Source organism: Hemitrygon akajei, chromosome 19 (assembly GCF_048418815.1).
Source record: "Hemitrygon akajei chromosome 19, sHemAka1.3, whole genome shotgun sequence".
NCBI classification, from domain to species: domain Eukaryota; kingdom Metazoa; phylum Chordata; class Chondrichthyes; order Myliobatiformes; family Dasyatidae; genus Hemitrygon; species Hemitrygon akajei.
Genome location: NC_133142.1, coordinates 15,545,252 through 15,569,645, shown reverse-complemented (window position 1 = coordinate 15,569,645; position 24,394 = coordinate 15,545,252). Strand labels below are relative to the sequence as shown.

At 39.4% G+C, this 24,394-nt stretch overlaps 2 protein-coding genes across 8 annotated transcripts in view; one reads left to right on the top strand and one right to left on the bottom strand.

The window, feature by feature from the left end:
• Window positions 1-1,441, bottom strand: part of pparg (peroxisome proliferator-activated receptor gamma) — a 130,432-nt gene extending 128,991 nt beyond the window's left edge. For both annotated transcript variants that reach the window (XM_073072114.1, XM_073072115.1), the window contains exon 1: window positions 1,189-1,441. The gene's annotated coding sequence lies outside the window, so the exon portion shown is untranslated. The remainder of the gene's footprint in view (window positions 1-1,188) is intronic.
• LOC140741761 (metalloproteinase inhibitor 3-like) overlaps window positions 1,174-24,394 on the top strand; it is a 125,122-nt gene continuing 101,901 nt past the window's right edge. For 4 of the 6 annotated variants that reach the window (XM_073072124.1, XM_073072120.1, XM_073072122.1 and 1 more), the window contains exons 1-2: window positions 1,246-1,261; window positions 1,786-1,925. The gene's annotated coding sequence lies outside the window, so the exon portion shown is untranslated. Of the gene's footprint in view, window positions 1,262-1,785; window positions 1,926-10,311; window positions 10,496-24,394 lie in introns of all 6 variants that reach the window. The other 2 variants (XM_073072118.1, XM_073072117.1) reach the window with 2 other exon arrangements.

The window sequence follows — 24,394 nt, the reverse complement described above, 5'->3', positions numbered from 1 at the left end:
TGATTGTAAGGCAATATATTCTCAATATATTTGTAGGTGACTTTATTCAGATAAGAATAAATATTAGAACTTAAAATTAACACCAAGAATGATTTATAAGTATTATATATTTTATTCATTGTCATATACACATTTACATAGGAGCTTTTTGAAAAATCATATTGTAACATTAGATATTCTTGTTACTGGATGCAACTTTAAAAGGATGAAATTACACAACAGCACAGATTGCAACAGGTATAGCAAAATTAATAGTTAACAATCAGAGATATAGACGAAGGTACATTAAATACTAATACCGTACTAAATAAAATGAAACGAAACTATTTTGTGGCACTTATTGATAGGATCTTTATTCATTTAAAAAGTATTTTCTGTGCGCGCTATAAACAAAGTAGGATATAACTGTAAAATAGTCCATTGCTGGAAGGTCACTGACAATTTATTGCCTATAAAACACTAGCTGACCGGTATAATTTAGTGCATAATTAATTAACTTGTGCTCTCTTGGCAGGAAACTTTATTACTTCCTTGACTAATACTAAAGTTATGTCACAATCAAGATTTCAAGAAAATTATCTGTGAAAAATGCCAAATGAATTTCTTATTCAAAGTAAGTTTGCCAGCAGTATTTCACAGAACCATTTTAACTGATGTAGTTGAATAATAGATCGATTCACTCTCTTGCCTAGCACTTCAGCAATCTCACTGAAACATTTGCAGAAGGGTCAGAAATATATAAACTATTCCAGGTATCTTCCACATTCATCTAGTTTTGCGAGTGTCAGGTCCAATCATGTGTAGAGCGTGATATGGCAACTACTGAGTTTCCCGAGTCGTCGGTAAAGCAGCCTTCTCAAAATAGTAAATTAGCCAAAAAGAAATAAAGTACAGCCTTAATAAAGTAACAAGAAAAGATAGTCGTATTTAATTTATGCGGATGAAGGTTTTCTGAGACCCCTTTCTTATTTGTACGATGAAATGCTTGCACTTCACTTTCAGAAGTGGTAATTGACAGACTTAGAATTGGAGATGAGTCCCTCGACAAAAACCTAACTGCTCTTTCTATTCGCTCCAGGGTTACTCAACACCTAAGCACTTTCGTCCTTGTCCTTCACTGCGTTTCAATGTATTGATTTACAGTCATTTATATCAGCGCTGTTTTTTTTTCGTTCTGACGCCACTAACCTTGACTCTTTAAACATCCAGCAGGGAAATCTCGTCGCTCCTTCCAGGACCACGCACAGCACTCAGCGAGCAGGTAGCAACTTTGACTTCTGGCTGGCAGCGGAGGAGTGCCGGGCTCTTGTCTGTCTCGCTCTCGCCCCCTTCCTTCCCCTTCGCCCGGGTGCACGCGGCCGGCGGCTGTCACAGGCGTCTCGCGTCTCGCGCCACGCGCTCACACTGTCAACAAACGCGCGAGCGCGTGACCGCGCGGGAGGCCGAGCGGCCCCGGCTTCCCCCCCACCCCCTCCGCCCGCTGCTGAGCGAGCGCACCCTCCTGGCCATCGGGCGACACTGCACCAGAGCGAGGAGGCCGGAAAGGCAGGTTACCCCAGCTTGGCGGAGCGCCGCAGTGCTTTCCACAGACGTTTCCTCTAAGTCAACCGCGAAGCACCACTTACTGTGTGTAAAAAAAATGTACGAACGTGCTCTGCGGACAACTTTAATTCTGGGTTCCGACAACTCTGATGTGTTCGTTTACTAAAAAAAAAAGTGAGGTTACTCAAGGGAACTCCAAACGTCAACCTTGACACCAACAATTTTCCATACCGTCCAAACTAGGCAACGACCACAAACACAATACAAGAATGGGTTCGGAGTGCGAGAGTACATCGACCTTGTATGTGAGATTTCACACAGGAGAGATCTATTGAAATGTGAAAGGACATGAAATGTTTTAGTGGACCTAAACTACACCACAGGTCAGTCAGCGCCTGTAGAGACACTGGGATGAGATGGTGTGTGTCTCATATTTACCAGAATGGGTTTAGTTTAGGAAAATATCCCCAAGGGGCTTGGAAGCCCAAGTTGATATATTAAATCATTTTTTAAAACATTAATTGAATATATTATATTAAATACACATTTGGGTTAATCTAAAATCGACAAAGGAAAAATGATGTGATAATGGATTTTTAATATCCCACTGCCCAACTTCTGTTTCCCCAAAATAACATACTCAGCTCTTCATCGGGGGTCCTATGTTCCTTTTCCTCTCTCTTTCATTTTTCCTGTTCAGTTTTTACCTCAGCACAAATGGCTGTCCTCAATATATCTTTGTCATTCACTGTCCTCTCGGCTTTAAACCCCTTCCCTTGATTAAAATGACAGCCATAATAATAGAAACAGATTCTGGTGTTTTAATGTTAATTTTGTTTGTTTTAAAATTTTACTCCTGTGTAATTTAACAACTTTGGGTGGGAGTGGAAGTAAATTGGAGAAAATAATTTTAAATAATGATTTAAGTAAAAAAAAAGCTATTGAAAGGTTTTCTCTCTGAGATATTATGAATAATGCCTTACAGTGTTTGTTAAGTTACGTTTTCACTAATTGCATCAGCAAATTGCCTCTGTATCTTGGAATTAATTTCCAATGTAGATTAGTATGTTCCGAACAATTGTGACATCAGTACATAAAGTTTATCCAGCTCCACAATACATTCAAATTCAAGCAGTGGGTAGCATCCACCACAATATTTCCAGCACTTAGTATAATAGATTCATATGGCATAGAAAGCAGCTCACCTTGTTGTTGCTTCCACTGATACTGTTTACGCTAATCCTATCACCTTTAAATTTCTCTCTTCTCATCTTAAATCTGAGTTCTCTTGGCTCCAGAATCCCCTGCCTTTGGTAGGAAGACTCTGACTATCTGTCCCAACGTAGCCCTTCATAATTTTATAAACCTCTGTATTTTCATCATTAACAACTGTAACACTAACTTCTACTTTGGCTTTTAATGTAGCAAAATATGTTTCATAGCAAAGTAAGTCAATTTTGTCATGGAGCTGAGTATATTCAAGTAAACTTTATTTACTTTTTCACCAGGCAGATGGTGAAAAAAATTATGTTGCATCTTAGAGGAGGAAAGTGGCTGAGGGAGGGTCATGGAAACTACAACCACCATAATTAGATCTGGATATACTCCAGCTGGTTGCCGACTGGTGGCATAGTGGCATCAGTGCCTGACTTTGGAGCGAAGGCTCTCGAGTTTGAATCCGTCTTGCTCCAAAAAAAACCTGGAGAGGAATGGGCTCCGCCAGGTTTCAGATGCCCAATACACGCCGTTTGATGAGCAATCACCAAAAAGATCGGTGCAAAAAGCTTGTCATGACGGCACCCCGACGACTCCACCAGGAGTTAAGGGTGCACACACACAACGCACATGTACTCCAGTGGTCAAAATGTGAAGAATACAGATATCGCAGAAACTGTAGAGCTGACAGAAATTGCTGAAGTAGGCAAGGGCTAGATTGTGAAAAGATTTCAAAGCAAGGATAAGAATTTTAAAACTGCGATATCATTTCACCAGCTGGATATTCGTGTAAGGCCTTTTGATACTGGTGAGAGTTGGGCCTCGTGTAGGAGAGTATCAATAACCTCAAGTTTATGGAGGATAGAATGTATTTGGTTAGTCTTATCTAGAAGCAGTAGATGCACAAATGAACATTTCATCAGTAGGCAGAGTCATAAAATGTGTACAGACTTGGGGACGATGTGGATGTGTGGTCAGAATGTTGTTCCTCATCATGCCTTGTGGTACAACGGGCAGAAACCTTGCCATTTCTTTAGCATTTGTCTGTTTTTTTGAGGTTGCGTTGCCAGCTCAGCACTCAACCCAGCAAGGAGCAGGCGAGATTTGAACCCAGGACCATTTCCCGCAAGGTACGGTGCTGATGCCACTATATCACCAGCTGAATAATGTGGACTGAAGCTTCTATAAACATTTTGCCAAAAAGATAAGAAATAATCTGAGTATACCTGGTATACCTGGGAGATATTAAATAAAAAGGCAAATAAGCATCCTTTATGCTGGAACTGAGAGGCAAAAAATCCACTCATCCACTGTGGAAAAAGCATTGAGAAAAAAATTTGATTGTCAAAAAAGATGTTTGCATGATAGTAATGGGTTTTGTAATTGTACAGCATGTTTTTAATTAAAATGGAAAATGCTAGAAATACTGAGTAGGCCAGGCAGCATCTTTGGAAAGGGAAATAGTGACTGATTCAGCTGGAAGATGTTTCATCTGGATGGTCTTTTGGCACGTGTTTAATGCTAGCCAGAGAATCAGAGGTGGAGATGAGACTGGCTGAACAAAAAAAACTGATTCCTCATCAACTTCTTTTGTTTTCAACATGTGTGAGAGGAGTGACATAAAACTTTTTGAAGTTTGCAAAGCTCCTGCAAAACCAGGATTAGAGTTAGTGTTATACTCCTGTATGATAAAATGGGCTCTCTCTAATTATAATCTTGCATTTTAATTGTTCACCTGTGCTGCACTCTATCAGTAGTTTTTATATATATTCTGCATTGTTATTCTTTTACCTTATTCTTAATTAGTGGCTGCCAGTCTTTTTTATGCCATGGACCCCTATCATTAACCAAGGGGTCTGTGGACCACAGGTTGGGAACCCTTGTCTAGATCAATGCACTGTGCGATGATTTGACCTGTATAAAACAGTATGCAAGAGAAGCTTTTTACTGTAAAAAAACATTTTTTTGGCTTTCTAGTTTAAAAAAATGGGTGAAACCTTTTACTGTCATTATTTTCTGATAACCCTAATGTCTGATAATGGAAACTATTCCAACTTCATGTGCAAACACAACAGTAGCAACAAAAAGTTTGTCCATCATCATTTCAGTAAATAAAAATGGAAGCATTATTTGGCCAGGTGCCCTAGCAATCCTTAATTTGGTGTATTTATGATATGGACGAGGGCCGCAGCTTTGATCTTGCCATTAATTAGTGAAAAATTTCCATCATTCACTCTTGAACTCACATATTGGGGACATTGAAATTGTCAATAAAATATATTGGCATGGTATTGACAAGTGCTTTAAACTATATGCATGAAAATTATTGGCATTTTCTTGTTTAATGTTACTGATGGGCAGTGTTTAAGTGAGAAATTGGAGAGGACCAAAGTTGGATTCTTTAAATCTGCAGTTCACAACCTGGGGTCCAAAGCCACCTCAGTTAATGGTAGTGGTCCATGGCATAAATGTCGTTGGGAACCCTTGTTTTAGATAAAGTAATGGTAATGCTGTGGTGTGGGAGGAAAAGACAGAGGGATCCTTTGGCTATGACCAGATAGGTAAGAATGGAAGCAGTCAAGTTTAGTTCTATCAAAAAGGACAGTGTTGATGGAAAGTTGAATCTGGATGCTGTATAGTTAACTAGGATAGCAGATTTAACAAGATGAGAAGAGGTTGATCAACTTTGTCACAGAGACACAAAATTCTCTATGAATCAGATAAGAGTAACCCTCTCAAAGTACAAAATTACAAGTCTGATTGGGATTCCCACATGGATTTCTGGGATGGATGGACACAGAATACTGAGATGACAGGACATTGTAGGACACTGGGTGAGTAAAGGAGGGGTGAAGATAGAACAATAGTTTTCAAGTGCAGCGGGAAGAGGTTTGTTTTTTGATGAGACAGTACAGTTTCTGAAGACTTGAGAACTTTTGGCAAAAGAGAGCAGGAAGGAAATCTGGTGAGAATAGAAGATACAGAATAGGAGGTGGATCCTATAGCGAAGATGGTCTCAGTGTAAGGGGAAGATAGGAGGAAATTTAGAAATATGAGTGTTCAGAGCTGCAGAAGTTCACCCCAGAAAATGTGGGCAGATATAGAATTAGTGTTGTGGGTGGTGATGGTCAGCATGTACTTGGAGGATGAACAGCTCATTTCTGTGATGTCTCTGACTCTGCAGAACTTTGATCTGCCTGACCTAGGAGGGCAGAGAACTAGATTAGATTAGACCCAGTCTTAATAACAAAGAAATATGCAAAGCCCACAGTCTTTTTGTTGGAGAAATGGAGGACAAAGACAACAGATACGGGGTTAAGGAAATAGCCTGCAGTGCAGAAAGGGGCCAGGGATTATCATTGTTTTCCAGGATAGTACCAGAAGTAAATACTTTACAGACAAGAAAAAGGCTCAAATGGAACTTCACCTGATGTAACAAGATTGCTTGTGAATAGTTAATATTGAGTACCAATGATCTTGAGGAGATTGGTGCCTTACCAAAGTGAGTGGTTAAGCTGAGAGACCTGCTTTAATTGGTGACAAGGATAGCAGTGAGTGCTTGCTCAAGTGGATTAGACAGTCTTATTGTGCTTCCAATCTTGAGTGAGAGTAAGAAAATTAATTCTGTGAAATCTGCCAAAATATCCCTTGATGTTAAATGTAAGTAATTTTCAAACAGAAAAGGAATGCATTGCAACTCCTATAGGCACACAATGCCACTTCAGGAGAAGTCAATCAATGTAATTTTAGAACACTTAGTAATTCATCATAGGTCACCATTCAGTCTCTAGCTCATTATAGAATATTTTCTAACTTTGTGTTGCCTTTATGGCATTTGTTTAGTTTATAATACCGGTTTGGAGAAATGGGAAGGAGGGGGCTCACATGTGCAAGATCAGCGCAAGAAAAGTTGTCTTTCTACGCATTAGAAACATAGTGAAGCAATGCCATAAGTTCATGAGATAATCGATATGTTGAATTAAAATGTTAATGCTGATTCTGTTAAAAGTAATGACGGTTGATAAGGTTTATGTTTTCGTTAGTTAAAGAGTTGCGGATAGTTTGTGTTGAAGTGTATTTAAAGCAGTCAATGGCGTAGGTAGATTCCTACTGTATGCTGCATTTTAATGTAATGTAGTTGTTGTAGTTTACTTTTGCAAGTATTTACGATGTAAATGTGATATCAAGAAGGAAACAAATACTGTACAAATCTTGTATTGTTTTATCAACAGTTTTCACCATACGTTAATGTGGAAGAGTGAACAGTAAACGGTTAATCTTACTGTGATCCTGTTTTCATTGACTACGGTTTACCTCGGTGTTTAGTTCAGCGTTCTCTTACACCTGAGTGAGAACACTACAAACTTGTAATATAAACACTGAAGTACTAACTAGAATCATTTCCATTATCAAGTCTTAATAGTTTAAACATCAACTTCTTTAAACTAATCAAAAAGGGGTGCAAAATCCTGGAAATTATTATACAGTTTTCTTGTATTACATCTAACAGTCACAGAACACTGAATATTTCTTCAACTCACTTTGCTCAATCTCCAAATGGTATTTGGTTTGTGTCTCAACTTTGAGTAAAATATAAGTTAATTTGAAGAATCTCCTTTGAATTCTGTGCAGAGCATTTTCAAAGTTCAAAATAAATTTAATATCAAAGTACGTATATGTCACCATATACTACCCTGAGATTCATTTTCTTGCAGAGATTCACAGTAGAACAAAGTACAGTAGAATCAATAAAAAACAGCACCATGCAAATACAAAAGAAACAAGTAGTAATAATAAATAATTACACACATTCTACTGAAAATATGAACTGTAGAGTCTTTGAAAGTGAGTCTAGAAGTTATGTTCAATGATCAATTAAGTGTTATGGTAAGTGAAGATGTCCACACTGGTTCAGGAACCCGATGGTTGAAGGATAACAACTGTTCCTGAACCTAAGGTTCCTTTACCACCTCCGTGATTGTAACGGCAAGCATGGCCTATACGGTAGGGATACTTAATTATGGATACTATTTTCTGGTGGCAGCACTCTATGTAGATGTGCTCAGTAGTGGGGTGGGCTTTTCCTGTGATGAACTGGGCTGTATCCACCACTTTTTTAGACTTTTCCATTTTTGGGCACTGCTGTTTCCATACCAGGCTGTTATGCAATCGGCCAGGATACTCTCTGTCATACATCTATAGGAGTTTGTTAAAGTTTTAGATGACATGCAAGATCTGTGCAAACTTCTAAGAAAACTGCCATACTTTCTTTGTAAAGGCACTTGTGTGCTGAACCCAGAACAGATCCTCTGAAATTATAACACTGAGGAATTTAAAGTTACTAACCCTCTCCGCCTCTGTTCCCCCAATGAGTTATGGCTCACGGACCTCTGGTTTCCTCCTCCTAAAGTCAATAATCATCTTCTTGGTCTTGCTGATATTGAGTGAAAGGTTGTTGTTGTGGCGCCACTCAACCAGATTTTCAATCTCCCTTCTAGATGCTGATTTGTCGCCATTCTTGATTCAGCCAGTGACAGTGGTGTTATTGGCAAACTTAAATATGGCATTGAAGCTGTGCTTAGTTACATAGTCATACGTGTAAAGCGAGTACAGTAGGGGGCTAACTACACAGTCTTGGGGTGCACCTGTGCTGAGGGAGATTGTGGAAGAGATGTTGTTGCTAATCCAAACTGATTGGGGTCTGCAGATGAGGAAATCATGGATCCAGTTGCACAAGGAGGTATTGACGCCTAGGACTTGAAGCTATTTGATTAGTTTTGAGTGGTAATAGTATTGAAAGCTGAGCTGCAACAAAATGCATCCTGATATTTGCATCTTCACTGTTCATATGTTCTAGAATTGAGTGAAAAGCCAATGAAATGGCATTTGTTCTGGACGTGTTGTGACGATAGGCAAATTGGAATGGATCCGAGTTGCTTCTCAGGTAGGAGTTGATATGTTTCTTCACCAACCTGCAAAGCACTTCATCACAGTGGATATAAGTGCCACTGGATGATGATCACTGAGGCAGGTTACCACATTCTTCTTTGGCATTGGTATAATTGATGCTTGCTTGAAGGAGCTGGAGTGAGAGGTTAAAGATACTGGAGAACACTCCAGTCCAGGTCTTTACATCAGCACAGATGTTTAATTATTGGCTAGTAACCCTGTCTGGGTTGGATGCTTTCCTCAAGAATGCTTTCATGTCTGCCTCAGAGACTGAAATCGCAAGGCGTTCAAGGGCTGTGAGAGTTCGTGAAATTGCCTCCATGTTTTCATGACCAAAGCAAGCATAAAAGGCATTAAACTCAACTGGGAGCAAAGCCTTGTTGTCACCTAGTATGTTGCTTGGTTTCACGTTGTAGGAGGTGATAGCATTTAATTCCTACCACATTGTTGAGCATCCTTCATTGATTTAAGTTTGGTCCAGAATTGCCACTTTGCCTGTGAGATGGCTTTCTGGAGATTGTACCTGGACCTCTTGTATCTTTCTTTGTCACCAGATCTGAAAGCCACTGATCTAGCCCTCAGCAGTTTGAGGATCCTGGGTATCTGGTTGGGGAAGACTGAAAGATCTTGTGGGAACACACTCATCTATGAATGTTTTTATAAAGTCCATGACAACTGTGGCATATTCGTTCAGATCCTCTGATAAATCCTTGAATATAGCCCAATTACTGACTCAAAGCAATCCTGTAACCCTCCTCAGCCTCCACAACCACTCTTTGTTTCCTTAACTCTGGAAGCTTGAATTAGCCTCTGTCTGTATGTAGGCAGGAGGACAGGTAAGTGATCAAATTTACTGAAATGCAGTCTCAGCAGAGAATGGTAGGCATTCCTAATTGTAGTGTAACATTGGTTGTGATGTGTCAGAACCCCTGGTGCTGCAGGTGATATGTATCTGATAATAATTTGAAAGGTGTCAGAATTCGCTGTTTTTCATTTGCTAATCGTGGCATTAAATGCATTAGTGCTTGTTTATCATCTGGCAGTATGTAAACTACGGTCAGAATCACAATCCTCTGATATGTTAATGCCCAGGAAGTTACTGACACTTTCCATCTCTGGTACCCCAATGAGGACTGGCTCATGGATCTCTAGTCTCCTCCTGAAGTCAATAATCAGCTCCTTGGTCTTGCTGACATTGAATCAGAGGTTGTTGTCTTGGCACCACTCAGCCAGGTTTTCAATCTCTCTCATATTAACCGATTTGCCACCACCTTTGAATCAGTCAACAACAGTGGTATCATCAGCAAACTTAAATATGGCATTGGACCTGTATTTGGCCTCATAGTCTTAAGTATAAAGTGAGCAGGGTACTAGGAACGCAACCAAGTGGTGTACCTGTGCTGATGGTGATTGTGGAAGAGATGCTGCTAATCTGTACTGACTGGGATCTGTAATTGAGGAAATCGGGGATCCAGTTACACACAGAGGAGTATTGAGGCCTAGGAATTGGAATTTATTGATTAGTTTTGAGGGGTTGATAAGTGTGAAATACATAACTGTATTTAACGAACAGACCATCCTGATATCTGTATCTTCTTTCTCTAGATGTTACAGAGCTCTGTGCAGCGCCAATGAAATGGCATCTGCTGTTGACCTGTTGTGACATTAGACAAATTGGAGCATATCCAAGTCACTTCTCAGGCTGGAGTTAACATGCTTCATGACCAACATCCCAAAGCATTTCATCACAGTGGATGTAAGATCTACTGGACGATAATCATTGAGGCAGGTTACCATATTCTTCTTGGACATCAGTGTGATTGAAGCCTGCTTGAAGCAGGTGGGTTCCTCGGAATGCTGAAGGTGGAGGTTAAAGATGTCAAAAAACACTCCAGCCAGTTGATAGCACATGTCTTCTGTACACAACCAGATACACGATCTAGGCCAGATGCTTTAAGTGGGTTTGTCCTCCTGAAGGCTGCTCGTATTTTGGCCCCAGAAACTGAAATCACATGTCATTGGGTCTATCGGAGTTTGTGAAGGTGCTTTTATTGGTCAAAGTGAACATAGAAGATATTGAGCTCATCTGGGAACAAAATCTTATTGTCATTTATGTTGCTTGGTTTTATTTTGTAAGAGATGATGGCATTCAATCTCTACCACAGCTGTCAAACATCCTTCTGTGTTTCAAGTTTGGTCTGAAATTGCCATTTTACGTGTGGGATAGTTTTCCAGAGGTCATATCTGGAACTTTTTCACTTTTCTGGGTTGCAAAACTTGAACACCATCATCTAACCCTCAACAGATTACAGATCTTTTGGTTCATTCTGGTTGAGTAACATTCTGAGTGATTTCGTGGGTACACACTTGTGTCTTTATAAAGTCCATGACAACCGTGGGATATTCATTCTTTTTTTTTGGCATATAATCAAGTGCATCAAATAGCGCAGCACAGTGGTACAGTTAGCAGAGTTCTTGCTTTGCAGTTCTAGCAACTCGGATTTGATTCTGACCTCTGGTCCTATCTTTGTAGAATTGTGCCTGTTTTCTTCCAGGTTCTCTTGTTTTCTCCAACATCCCAAGTACGTGTTCAATTCTGGTCTCCTCATTATAGGAAGGATGTGGAAGCTATGGAGGGGTGCAGAGGAGATTTACCAGGATGTTGCCTGGATTGGAGAACAAGTCATATGAAGCAAGGTTAGCAGAGCTGTGACTTTTCTCTTTGGAGTGTAGAAGAATGAGAGGGGACTTGATAGAGGCCTACAAGATTATGAGAGGCATAGATAGGGTGGATAGTCAGTACCTGTTTCCCAGGGCACCAATAGCAAACACCTGAGGGCATATGTACAAAATTAAGGGAGGGAAGTTTAGGGGAGACATCAGGGGTAAGTTTTTTACACAGAGGGTTGTGAGTACCTGGAATGTCTTGCCAGGGATGGTGGTGGAGGCTAAAAATTAGGGGTATTTAAGAGCCTCTTGGACAGGCACATGGATGAAAGAAAAATGGAGGGTTATGGGGTAGTGTGGGTTTAGTACTTTTTTAAAGGATTATATGGGTTGGCACAAAATGGAGGGCTGAAGGGCCTGTACTGTGCTGTAGTGTTCTATGGTTCTGCATGAGCATCGATAGGTTAATTGGCAACTGTGAATTGCCCCTTGAGTGCAGGTGAGTGGTAGGATCTGGGGCGGGGGGGGGGGTGGGGGAGAGGAATAATGAGAATGTAGGGAGAGTAAAACAGGATTAGTGCAGCTGTGTGCATGGTGATTGGCATTGATTCAGTAAGCCTAATGGCCTGCCCCCTTGACTCCATAACTTAGCTGTTCAGAGAACTGCTGTTTTGTTTTGGAACAGAAGAAAACCATTCAGCCCAATTAGTATATAATGGCTCCTAGAAGAGCAATCCATTCACTCACTCCTACCCCTAAATTGGTCACCCCTATGTGCCTATTCTATTTCTACTGATTCATTATGTTTCCACCATCCCTAGAGGCAGTGCATTCCAGTCATAACTGCTTTCTATATATAAAATTAAGTTTTTCCTTACATACCCCTTGTACTTTCTCTAGAAGATTTCAGATCTTTGTTGCTCCTTGGATCACTGTTAACCTCTTTGCTCCCTTGAGAACAACCTTAGCTTCTCCAGTTTAACTTTGTGGTAAAGTATCCCTTACACTATTCTAGTAACTTCTTTTCTTTTCCTTCTCTGTGCCACTTTAATCTAACAAAGAGTGACCAGAGTTGATTCAAAACCAGTTTTCAATATCCAGAGGAAGTGACAGATACAATGACTTTTGCAAGATACATTGTTAAGAAAGGACTAGACAACATATGGGTCAAATACAAGCAAATGGGACTAGTTAAGGAAGGCACTTTGGTCTGCATGGATGGGTTGGGTTAAGGGCCTGTATATATGAGCTGTATGATGCTAATGTGACATTTCATACAAGCAAATTTTAGAAAAAAAACATTGTATTGGAAAGAAAGTTTGTATTTCTAAAGGGTTGAAGGAGAATTTGGAGTGGTGCTATTATATGAGATATAATATCATATATGATATAGAGCATTATATATGAATATTATATGAGAGTATATCCGATGCATCAGTGGATTTGTACAATACTGTGTAAAAGTCTTAAGCACCTATATATAGCTTGGGTGCCTAAAACTTTTGCATAGTGCTGTATTTGTCAATGTGGAACAGAGAGCGAGTTTGTAAATCTGGGAGGAGCAAAGGATGTTGGGAATGGTGAGGGTGGAGTGCCATGGGAGAGGTGTGGGACAGGTGGCAGAGAAGTGTAGGGGTGGGGGTTGGCGTGGGTGTAGACACACCCAGCTGTGAGACACCAGGCAAAGTCATTTGATCATGTCAGAATGTGTCTCCAGTGCTTCCTGCTCCCTCCCCACTCCCTTCCCCTTTTCCCAACCATCAATCTCCTCTCCCTGTTTTTTCCCACTCTCAGTCCACTATAGAGACCCATATCAGAACTAGGTTTATCATCACCCACATATGTTATATTTTTTCTTTTGTTTTATAGCAGCAATACAGTGCTAAACATAAAATTGTTGAAGTACTGTGACGAGAATTAAGCATTTACTCATGTTAGTTACTAAAACATTTATTCTTGTATATTATGATAGAACTACTAATATATTGTATTTCTGGCTGTGATATCTTGTGCAGTTAAAGCCTAATTCTAGGTTGGCTGTTGAAATAGCTACTGAACAGAGATGAAGTGTGTTAAACCATACATATTTTGCCCAGATCCTGACCATTAACCAGAGTTATGATTAACCAACTTACCCAAATATATGCTTGGGAATATAGATTTAGAGAGGTAATATAAAATCGGAAGTGAGGTGAGGTGAGAGACAAGGGGAGATCATAATTTGCCAAATTGAGGGTGGAAGAAAAGTAAACTGATATGGAATTAGCTGCAAAAAACAAGCACTGGCAAAACAATGTAGTTAAACCTGCAGAGCAAATACCTTCTTGAGCAAAATATTTGCTTGAACTGAGAGAAACCTGTGCACAGGAGATTACTTTATTTATTCTTTGGCTGAAATCCAAAAACTAATTAAAATAAGGTAGCATTTAAGTTGTACCATTTGATGTTGATAATTAATTCTTTGTGTTGAGAAATGAGATTTATCCAATAACTAGTAGTGAGAATTTAATAATTAACATTGAATAACACAATCACTTGTATTGCTCAGTTTTGAAATGATGACTAAGACTGTACTGGCATTTCACAAGATGCGCTTAAGTAATGTTTTTATTCAACTTTCAGATGTACTGTACACATGCAGTCCCATGACCTTTATAAAATGTGACTAGAAAGTCAGGGTGAAGTTTTTAAGTGCGAGAAAAATACTGCATTGAAAAATTGTGATTCGGCTTCAGAGAGTAATATAGTACCACGATGTATACTTAGATTCCAATATCTCAAGCATTACTGAAAACATATAGCAAAGTTTAACTACTATGAAATGGAGTTGAAAGCTTTTTCAGGTTCCTTACTAAGAATGGTAACTTGCTGTGTTGGTTTTGATGTTTTATTTATTTTCAACAGCTGCCCTGTCCGTAAATAGGGGAGATGGAAAAAAACAATGAAATCAATGGGGCATGTGACACAAGCAAGGCGTGTAGACTGGAATGTACCAGCAGGACAGGTTGATCTATTGCTATGTCTCTCTGAATATGAGCCAAAAAACAGTTGAATGAAATAGATCCTTTTTTTGCCATTATATACTGGTTTTACACTTTGAGTAGAAGTAAACTAAATATGAAATCATGAATTTTTTAATGAACTTTCAAGTAAATACTTGAAATTTAAAAAAAATTGAACAGCACTAACTTTCGGTGCTACAATGCAATAAGAATGCAAGATTGCTGGCTGAAATGTTTGGGGCCTAGGTTGCAATAGAATAGATTATTTTCTAATTAAATTTAATGATGATAGATTGCAAATAGCTGAGTATATTGCAAAATACATTACAGGATGCATCTTGTGCAGTTCTACCCAGAAAACCTTCAACATGTTGTAGATAAATCCATTCTGCCTGGGGCAAATACATCATGTTTGTACAAGTGTAGTTTGAACTTTGTAGTCAGGAGTGATGTCACTTATCAATGACCTTGATGAAAGTTGCCTACAGTGATTTAACAACCTCTGTGACGTGCATTTCACTTTTCTTAAAGCCACTTGCCATGAGACATCTGTGATATGATCTTTGATGTCTGAAGTAATGATATCATCAAGCTGATGAAGCAATGATTCACACCAAAAAATTTTCACCCACAGCACCAAGAAATAAAACCTGCCAATGTTAACTAACTCCTAGTGAGTGCAATATAGGAATTATATTTGGGTAGTACAGTAGCTTAGTGGTTAGTGTAACACTAAAGCAGTGTCAGCAACTGGGTCAATTCCCACCGCTCCCAGTAAGGAGTTTGTACGTTCTCCCTGTGACTGTTGTGTTTCCTCTTGGTGTTCCGATTTCCTCCATATTCCAAAGATGTACAGGTTAGTAGTTTAATTGGTTACATGGGGGTAATTGGGCAGCACAGGTTTGTTGGGCCGGAAGGGCCTGTTAAATGTGTGCTGTATCTTTAAAAAACACGTAGCAAAATATGTTAGTGCTGCTCAAGGGAGGGGGGAGTGTTTGAAACTAGAATTGCAAGGGGGTGAAAGTGGGGGAAGTAGATGTTGACATTCTGGGATAGGTCTGTTTCTAAGCAAGCAGTATTGTATACAAGGCAGACGAACTTCAGGCATGGATCGGCTTGTTGTAGCTATAAGTGAGACTTGGTTGCAGGAAGGGCAGGACTGGTGGCTCAGTGTTCTGGAATAGAGGAGAGAGACTAAAGAGGGAGGGTTGGTAGTATTCACAGTGGAATTGCTATGACAATGCTCAGAGAGGACGTACCTGAGGGCTCATTGCTTATTAAGGCTACATTGGTAGAACTGAGGAATAAAAAAGGGATGATCGTGTTAATTGGACTATATTGTAGACCTCCTAATAATCAGCAAGATTTAGAGAAACAAATTTGTAGAGAGATAGCAGATAGGTCCAAGAAATATAACGTTGCAATAAGTAGTTTTTTTAAACTTTCGACATATTGACTGGGACTGTCGTGCTAAAAAGGGATTGGCTGGGATAGAGTTTGTCAAATATATTCAAGAAAGTTTCTTGATATGTGGAGGTCATAACTAAAGTGGTGATTATAATTCCATTGGTTTATTCAAGACAGTTAGGGAGGAGGATATGACAGGCCCTTGGATTGAAATTCTAAATTGGAAGAAGGCTAATTTTTGATGGCATCAGAAGGGATCTGGCAAATGTGGATTGGAATAGGCTGTTTTCTGGCAAGGAGATGCTTAGTAAGTGGAATGCTTTCAAAAGTAAAATAATTGAGATTAAAGAATTTGTATATTCCTATGAGAATAAAAGATAAGGTTAACAGGTTTAGGGAATCTTGATTATTGAGGGATATTGAGGACTAGTAAAGAAAAAGAAGGAGGTGTGTATCAGGTTTCAGCATTTAGGAACTAATGAGGGATATAAGTAATGGAAGAAAACACGAGAGAAATTGGCAATGCTAGAAGATAACCTGAGATTGCTCTGGCAGACAAGGTGAAAGAATATGAAGGGGTTTTATAGCTATTTTAAGAGCAAAAGGATAACAAGGGACAAAATTGGCCCTCTTGGAGATCAGTGTGGTCATCTATGCATGGAGCTGGAAGAAATAGGGTAGATAGAACATAGATCATAGAACAGTACAGCGGAGGAACAGGCCCTTCAGCCCACAATGTTGTGCCAAACTAATTAAAATTAGAAATCAAATGGTCAACCCCTTCTGCCTAAACAATATATCTGTCGTCTATATCCTTCCACTTTCTTTACATTCACACGGACCTTATAAGCCTCTATTAGATCTCCCCTCAGCCACACCTGCTCCAGAGAAAACAACCCAAGTTTGTCCAATCTCTCGCTACAGCACATGCCCTCTAATGCAGCATCCTGGTAAACCTCTTCTGCACCCTCTCTAAAGCTTCGACATCCTTCCTATAATGGAGTGACCAGAACTGTGTGCAAAACTCCAGATGTGGCCACACTAGAGTTTTATAAGGCTGCAACATGGCTTCCTGAATTTAGAACTCAATGCCTCAACTAATAAAGGAAAGCATGTCTTATGCTTCCTTAACTACCTTACCAACCTGTGAAACCACTTACAGGGAGCTATAAACATGGACCCCAAGATTCCTCTGCACTCATCAACACTGTTAAGTATCTTACCTTAACAGTGTACTGCCTCTTTACATTTAAATCCTAAATAATTTTTTTTCACATCTATATTTACTCAGGAGTCAGACACAAAGTCTGTAGAACTAACGCAAAAGAGCATTGAGGTCATGGACCATATCCAGCTTATGGAAAAAGAGATGCTAGCTGCCTTGTGGTGAATAGCATTGAATAAATCTCCAGGGCCTGACAAGATGTCTCCTCAGACCTATGAGAGGCTAGTGCTTTGAAAGGGAAAATGAAACTAGATCTGTGCGAATTGTTGTGGCATCTGGTGATCCTGTGATATCTGTCTCAGAGACTAGTGTCAGAACATTTTTCAAGTGGGTGAACCCTCACAAGATGTCAGGCCCTAATTGTGTATCTGATAAGGCACTGAAAACCACCAACTAACTGGTGTGTTGAAGGACATTTATAATCTCCCACTGCTTTAAAAGGGCATCAGTCATACTGTGCTGAAGTAGAGCAGGGTGAGCTTTCTCACAACTATTGCCAGTAGCACTCACATCTAGTCTGATGAAGTGCTTTAGAGGTTGGTCATGGCTAGCATTAACTCCTGCCTGAGCAAGGACCTGGACCCACTGCAATTTGTCTACTGTCACAACAGGTCTGCAGTGAATGCAATCTCACTGGCTATCCACTGAGCCTCGGATCACCTGGACATTAGTAACAGCTACATCAGGTTGCTGTTTATTGATTTCAACTCAGCATTTAGCACCACCATTCCCTCAGTACTAATCAGCAAGCTTCAGAATCTGGGTTTCCATATGCCCCTCTTTAATGTGATCTTTGGCTTACTCATCGGGAGATTGCAGTCAGTGCTGAACGGAAATAACATCTATTCACTGACATTAAACTTAGGTGCTCCTCAAGGATTCATGCTTAGCCCACTGCTCTACTCTCTTTGCTCTTATGACTGTGTGGCTAAGCACAACTCAAATATTATTTATAAATTTTCTGATGACACAACTATTGTTAGCAGAAGATAAATGGTAATGAGGAGGCATTTAGGAGTAAAATTGATGGACTGGTTGAGTGGTGTCACAACAACAACCTTGCACTCAACATCAGTAAGACAAGGAAGTTGATTGTGGACTTCAGGAAGGGAATGTTAGGGGATCAACATTCACTGGAGGATCAGCAATGGAAAGGCTTCATAGTTCAAGTCTCTGGTGTCAAATTCTCTGAAGATCTACACTGGGCCCAGCATATTGATGCAATTACAACAAAGACATTACAATGGCAATATTTCATTAGCAGTTTGAGGAGATTTGGTTTATCATCAAAGACGCTTGCAAATTTCTACAAATGTAGCATGCATAGCATTCTAACTGGTTGCATCGACAACTGGTGTGGAGAGGCCACTGCATGGGATTGGAAAAAGCTGCAATGTTGTAAACCCAACCAACTCCATTATGGGCACGACCTCCCCACCACTGAGGACATCGTCAAAAGGCAATGCCTCATGAAGAACACTCAACACCATCAAGGAGGAGATACAGAAGCCTGAAGATGCACACTCAAACATTTTAGGATCAGCTTCTTCCCCTCTGTCATCAGATTTCTGAATGGTCCATGATCTCATGCACAGTACCTCACCATTTTGCTCTCTTTTTGCTCCATTTGTTTATTATTTCTAAATATATATTTATTGTTTTGTTGCAGCAATATGGTGCAATACATAGAAATCGCTATAAGTTTCATGATTAGTGATAATGCTGGACAACAAAGATTTTACTTCCTGAATACTTTTGGGTGCATCTTACGTATTTTAGGGTGCTGATCATGAAAGTCACCATGAAATTTCCCAATCACACACCATTTATTTGAAATCACCTGTATTTGTTATTTCAATTCATAATTCAAGATATATATACTGTATATATTGGTTTGCAATCACATTGATATGCATGCTCCACATGCATAGTATATTGTGTGTCATCACTATAATAAAGTAATTATATTTTCAGGAGTACTTCTGACAGCAAAATGTTTTGTCAATGTTGCAACAGCCATTGTACTTTCTGTTATATTTGTGGCTAGTGTACGCTTAAATCTCAAAGACTGAGCATGACTCCTCTTATTAAGAAAGCTTATGAGCTCTATTTTATGTGTTAAATTGGCAACCAAGACAAAGCCTGGACTACTCACATTTCCTATGCAACATGTGCTGTCGATCTTAGAGTTTGGCTCAGAGGTACTCTCAAGTAAGTCGATACTATTCACTATCTTGATGATATGGTGAGAGCAGAAGGATCATGTAACGGACTGCTACTTCTGTCTGACCAGAGTGTCTGGTCTCTCTGCTAAAAGCACAAGATCCATTGATTACCCAATTGCCATTCAGCCATAAGAGCTGTGCTGCATAACGATAGTCTTCCAGTACCGAAATCACCAGAGACATGGAGTTTAGAGGAATCACATGAAGATGCCATGATTCACAAGCCAGGAGTGGAAAACAACACTGATATTGATATAGATTTTGAATCTTTTATATTGAGTGAGCTTCATCTGATGACTCATCTGAGTGAGCCTCATCTGAGTTAAATGACCTGGTCATAGACCTGCATTTGTCGAAGGCAAAAGTAGAATTACTGTGTTGAAGACTGCAAGGATGGAACCTACTGTCACCAGGTACAAAAATTTCCATGAAGGATTTCGATATTTAAGATAGATGTTTCCCTGAATAACTAATGTCAAGATTAAGGAAGGCAATTTTGTTGGTCCACAAACCAAATAGTTCATCAATGACAGACAGTTCAAAGAACTTCTAGTGGGACTAGAGAAAATCGCATGGAAAGCAATCAAGAATGTTGTTGAAGATTTTCATGGTAACTACAGAGCACCGACCTACTGTGCAGCTGGTTGACAACATGCTTGAAGTACACAAAACCATAAAGTACAACATTTCACTGAAGTTACGTTTTCTGCGTTGCCATTCAGACTTCTTTGCTGCAAGTCTTGGCACTGTCAGTAACAAGCATGGTGAAAGGTTTCACCAGGACATTGTGGTCATGGAGAAATGCTATTAGCGCAACTGGAATCCGTCAATGCTGACTGATTATTGTTGGACACTTAAGTGACAAGCCTCATTCGCTGAGTACAAATGAAAATCATCAACAAAACATTTTTAGCTTAGTTGAACAATTGCAAAGCACAGTTATTCAATTAAACACAGTATATTCAATGGAAGTTAATTTCTTGTTTCTCCAAATTCTAAATTATATTTGTGTTCAGCTTTATGCGGTCTATCATATCCACAAAAAAATTTCTGAGGAAGCAGCACTTATGAGACAATTTGCTGATTCAGATTTTGAAACTGCAGGGGCCCTGGCTAAGATACTTAAATTGTTCTTAGCCATGTGTAAGGTGCTGGAGGATAGCTAATGTTCTGTTGTTCAAGACAGTATCTAAGAACGAGCCAGAAAATTATAGGCCAGTGAGCCAGATGTCATGTGGTATTCTAAAGGACAGGCTATGTAATTATTTTGGTAAACGGCCTTATTAGGAACAATCAACATGGGTTTGTGCATAGAAGGTCATTCTAACCAATCATAGCTTTTTTTGAAGAGGCTACCTAGAAGATTGATGAAGGAAAGTGGTGAACATTGTCTACATAGACCGTAACGAGGCCTTTGATGAAGTTCTGCATGGGATGCTGGTCCAGAAGTTGAAGTCACTTGGCACTTAAGATGAAGTAGCCAATTGGATCAAACATGCTATGTAAATAGTTGTTATGCTGTACTGTTTAGGGAATGATGACAAGCTAAAAAAGTCTGTACATGTTCAGTACAGAAGCAACCATCGTAGCTCTTCTGGGAACGCTGATGCCGCCTTGGCATCAGCCAATCCCGATTCTCCCATAATCTTTAAGTTCTTGAGGCTGTAGCGCTTTACAGAGCTAGCCAGCCATCCCTTACCAGCCTTAAACTCCTCCTTCTCACTCACAACACAAGACGCGAGGTGAACAATGCTCAAACAACGAGTGCTGGAGAGAGAACTTCCAGGTTTTCCCAATCCGCGGTTGGTTGAATCCGCGCATGTGGAACCCGCGGATAAGGAGGGCTGACTGTATATTAATGATTTGCATGATAGCATGGTAAGTGGGATCAACAAATTTGCGATTATACTGAGATTGGGGGTGTAATGGATAGCGAGGGAGGCTTTCAAAGTTTGCAGTGTGATCTGGACCAGCTGGGAAAATGGGCTGAAAAATGGTAGATGGAATTCTTTTGCAGCCAAATATGAGGTATTACACCTTAGGAGGACAAATCAGAGTATGATTTACACAGTGAACAGTGGGCTCTGAATTATGCGGTAGAACAGAAAGACCTGGGAGTACAGGTCCATAATTCATTGGAAGTAACATTACAGGTACTTAGTATTATAAAGAATGTTTTTGGGCTTCATAAATCAGCACACTGCGTATAAGAGTTGAAATATACTGTTGAAGTTGGACAAGAAATTGAAACTAAATGTAGAGTATTTTGTGCAATTTTGATCATCTATCTACAGGTAAGATATCAATAAGCTGAAAGAGTGCAGAGAAAATTTACAAGGATGTTGCTAGGGTTTGAGAAGTTGCAGGGAATGTTTGAATAGTCAGGAGTTTATTCCCTGGAGCATATGAGAATCAGGAGATTTTATAGCAGTATAAAATAATGAGGGGTATGCAATCTTTTTCTCCTCGGGTTGAGTGAGATGAGAACTTGAGTTCATAGGTTTAGGGTAACAGGTGAAATATTGAAGGGAAATCTCTTCATTCAGAGAGTGGTGTGAGTGTGAATGAGATACCTATGAAAGCAGTAGACATTGGTTCAATTGTAACATTTAATAGGTTTGATTATCTGCAGAAGATCAGATCAGCATGGACTGGATGGTTTAAAGGTCTGTTTCTGTGTTGTAGCGGTCTATGACTTCATATTTTAATATATGTTGAAATACCATAAATAAATGAGACAAAATAAATTAAATTTTAAAAGATTTATACAAAAATAGAATTTTGAAATATTTATTTGGAGGAATAGCATGCTATATGTATAAAATCTGGTTTTCATGCCCAGTGAGATTTTTTGCAGTAATTGACTAAGTGGATGATTAAGAACTCAGTGTCACCATATTTTTTTGAGAATGATTTATAAATACCGATGATCTCATCAGTTCAGTGATACTTTAGGATTAGACTAAAGAAGGCTGAAAGCAGCATACCATGTGGAGGAAAACCAAATCTGGATTTCTATGTTTAATTGAGTATGTCTATTATCCAAACATCATGGGTAAGTTTTCTTCATTGTAATCTTACTATTATTCCTCACCATTAATTCTCAATGTATGCAAATGCTTGGTGCTGAATTCATATATGGTTGTGTCATGCTAGTTTGTATCTGTAATTTACAGTATATTCTAATGAAAAATCTCACAAAGACATCAGATGTCAAAGTACATTGAATGCCTGGAACTGTTTACTTGTTGCTGAAAGAAAAGTCTAGCTCAATGCTTCCACAAAATATTTGAAACTTAAGGAACAAAATGGTGTTGCTTTAAGCATAAAACAAAATTATATAGCACCTGAGTCAGCTTTACAAATTAGTATGTTTTACAGCTAAAACTATCCATGGAGATCATTAAGGTGCCTTACTGTATATGCTCATTTTTTGTTTTAAAGTCTCTTGAAATGCTGATTATAATTTTCAAATGAATATATAATGACTCAAAAACAGAATAAACTTTGTATATTTGTGGTTAAAAGTGATCATATCAATTCCACAAGCATGAGTGACAGATGCAAATTGGCAAACATGATAAATATGTAACTCCAGTTGCACAGAAATCTTAAAAAAAGATTAAAAATATAATTGGGATTATGCCATTAGTCCAATGAAGCCTCTTTCACCACATGATATGATCATGATTCATCTCCTATCCAAATACTATCTTCTCAATATTCCTTGATGCCTTTCAGAGTCATAGTCATAGAACAATACAGTATAAAAACAGGCCCTGTGGCCCATCAAGTCTGTGCTCAACTATTAGTTTGCCTAGTCCCATTGACCTGCACCCAGACCAAAGCCCTCCATACCCCGACCATCCATGTACTTATCCAACCTTCTCTTAAAAGCTGAGATTAAGCTTGCATGCACCACTTAAGCTGGCTGCTTGTTCCACACTCTCATGATCCTCTGAGTGAAGAAGTTTCCTCTCATGTTCCCCTTAACTTTTCACCCGTAATGCATGACTCTAGTTGTACTCCCTCCAAACCTCAGTGTAAAAAGCCTGCTTTCATTTACCCTATCTATACCCATCATAATTTTGTATACCTCTATCAAATCCCCTTTCTATCTTCTACATTCCAAGGAATAAAGTTTGAACCTAATCAATTATTCTTTATAACTCAGGCCCTCAGGTCCCAGCACCCAGCAACAACCTGGTAATTTTTTTCTGCACATTTTTTTTGTAGGTAGGTAAGCAAAACTACATATAATACCCCAAATTAGGTTCATGAACGTCTTGTACAACTTCAACATATCATCCCATCTCCTGTACTCTGATTTATCAAGGCCAGTCTGCCAAAAGCTTTCTTTACGACCCTATCTACCCATGCCACCATTTTCAATGAACTGTGGACCTGTATTCCCAGATCCCTTTGTTATACTGCACTCTTCAGTGCCCTACCATTCACTGTGTAAGACTTGGCCTAGTTGGTCCTACCGCTTGTCTTGTCTGCATTAAATTCCATCTGCCATTTTTCAGCCCATTTTTCCCCAGCTGTTCCAGATCCTGCTGCAAGCACTGATAGTCTTCCTCAATGTCCACTACACCCTCACTCTTAGTGTCATCTGCAAATTTGCTGAGCCAGTTAACCACATTATAATCTAGATCATTGAGATGGGTGACAAACAACAATGGATCCAACGATGATCCCTGCAGCACTCCATTAGTCACAGGCTTCCAGTCAGAGAGGCAACAATCTACTACCACTCTCTGGCTTCTCCCACAAAGCCAATGTCTAATCCAGTTTACTACCTCATTTTGAATGCTGAGTGATTGAAACTTCTTGACCAACTTCCCATATTGGACCTTGTTAAGTGCCTTGCTAAAGTCCATGTAAACACCAGCCATTGCCTTGCCTTCATCAACTTTTCTGGTAACTTATTTGAAAAACTCTATATAATTGATTTGATATGACTTATCATGCACCAAGCCATGCTGACTATCAGTGTATATCTATCCAAACATTCAGGTATCTGATCCCTTAGAATACTTTCCAATAGTTTTCCTACTACCAATGATCTATAATTTCCTGGGTTATTTATGGAGCCTTTTTTAAACAGCAGAATGACATCAGCTATCCTCCAATCTTCCGGTACTTTAACTGTCGCTAGG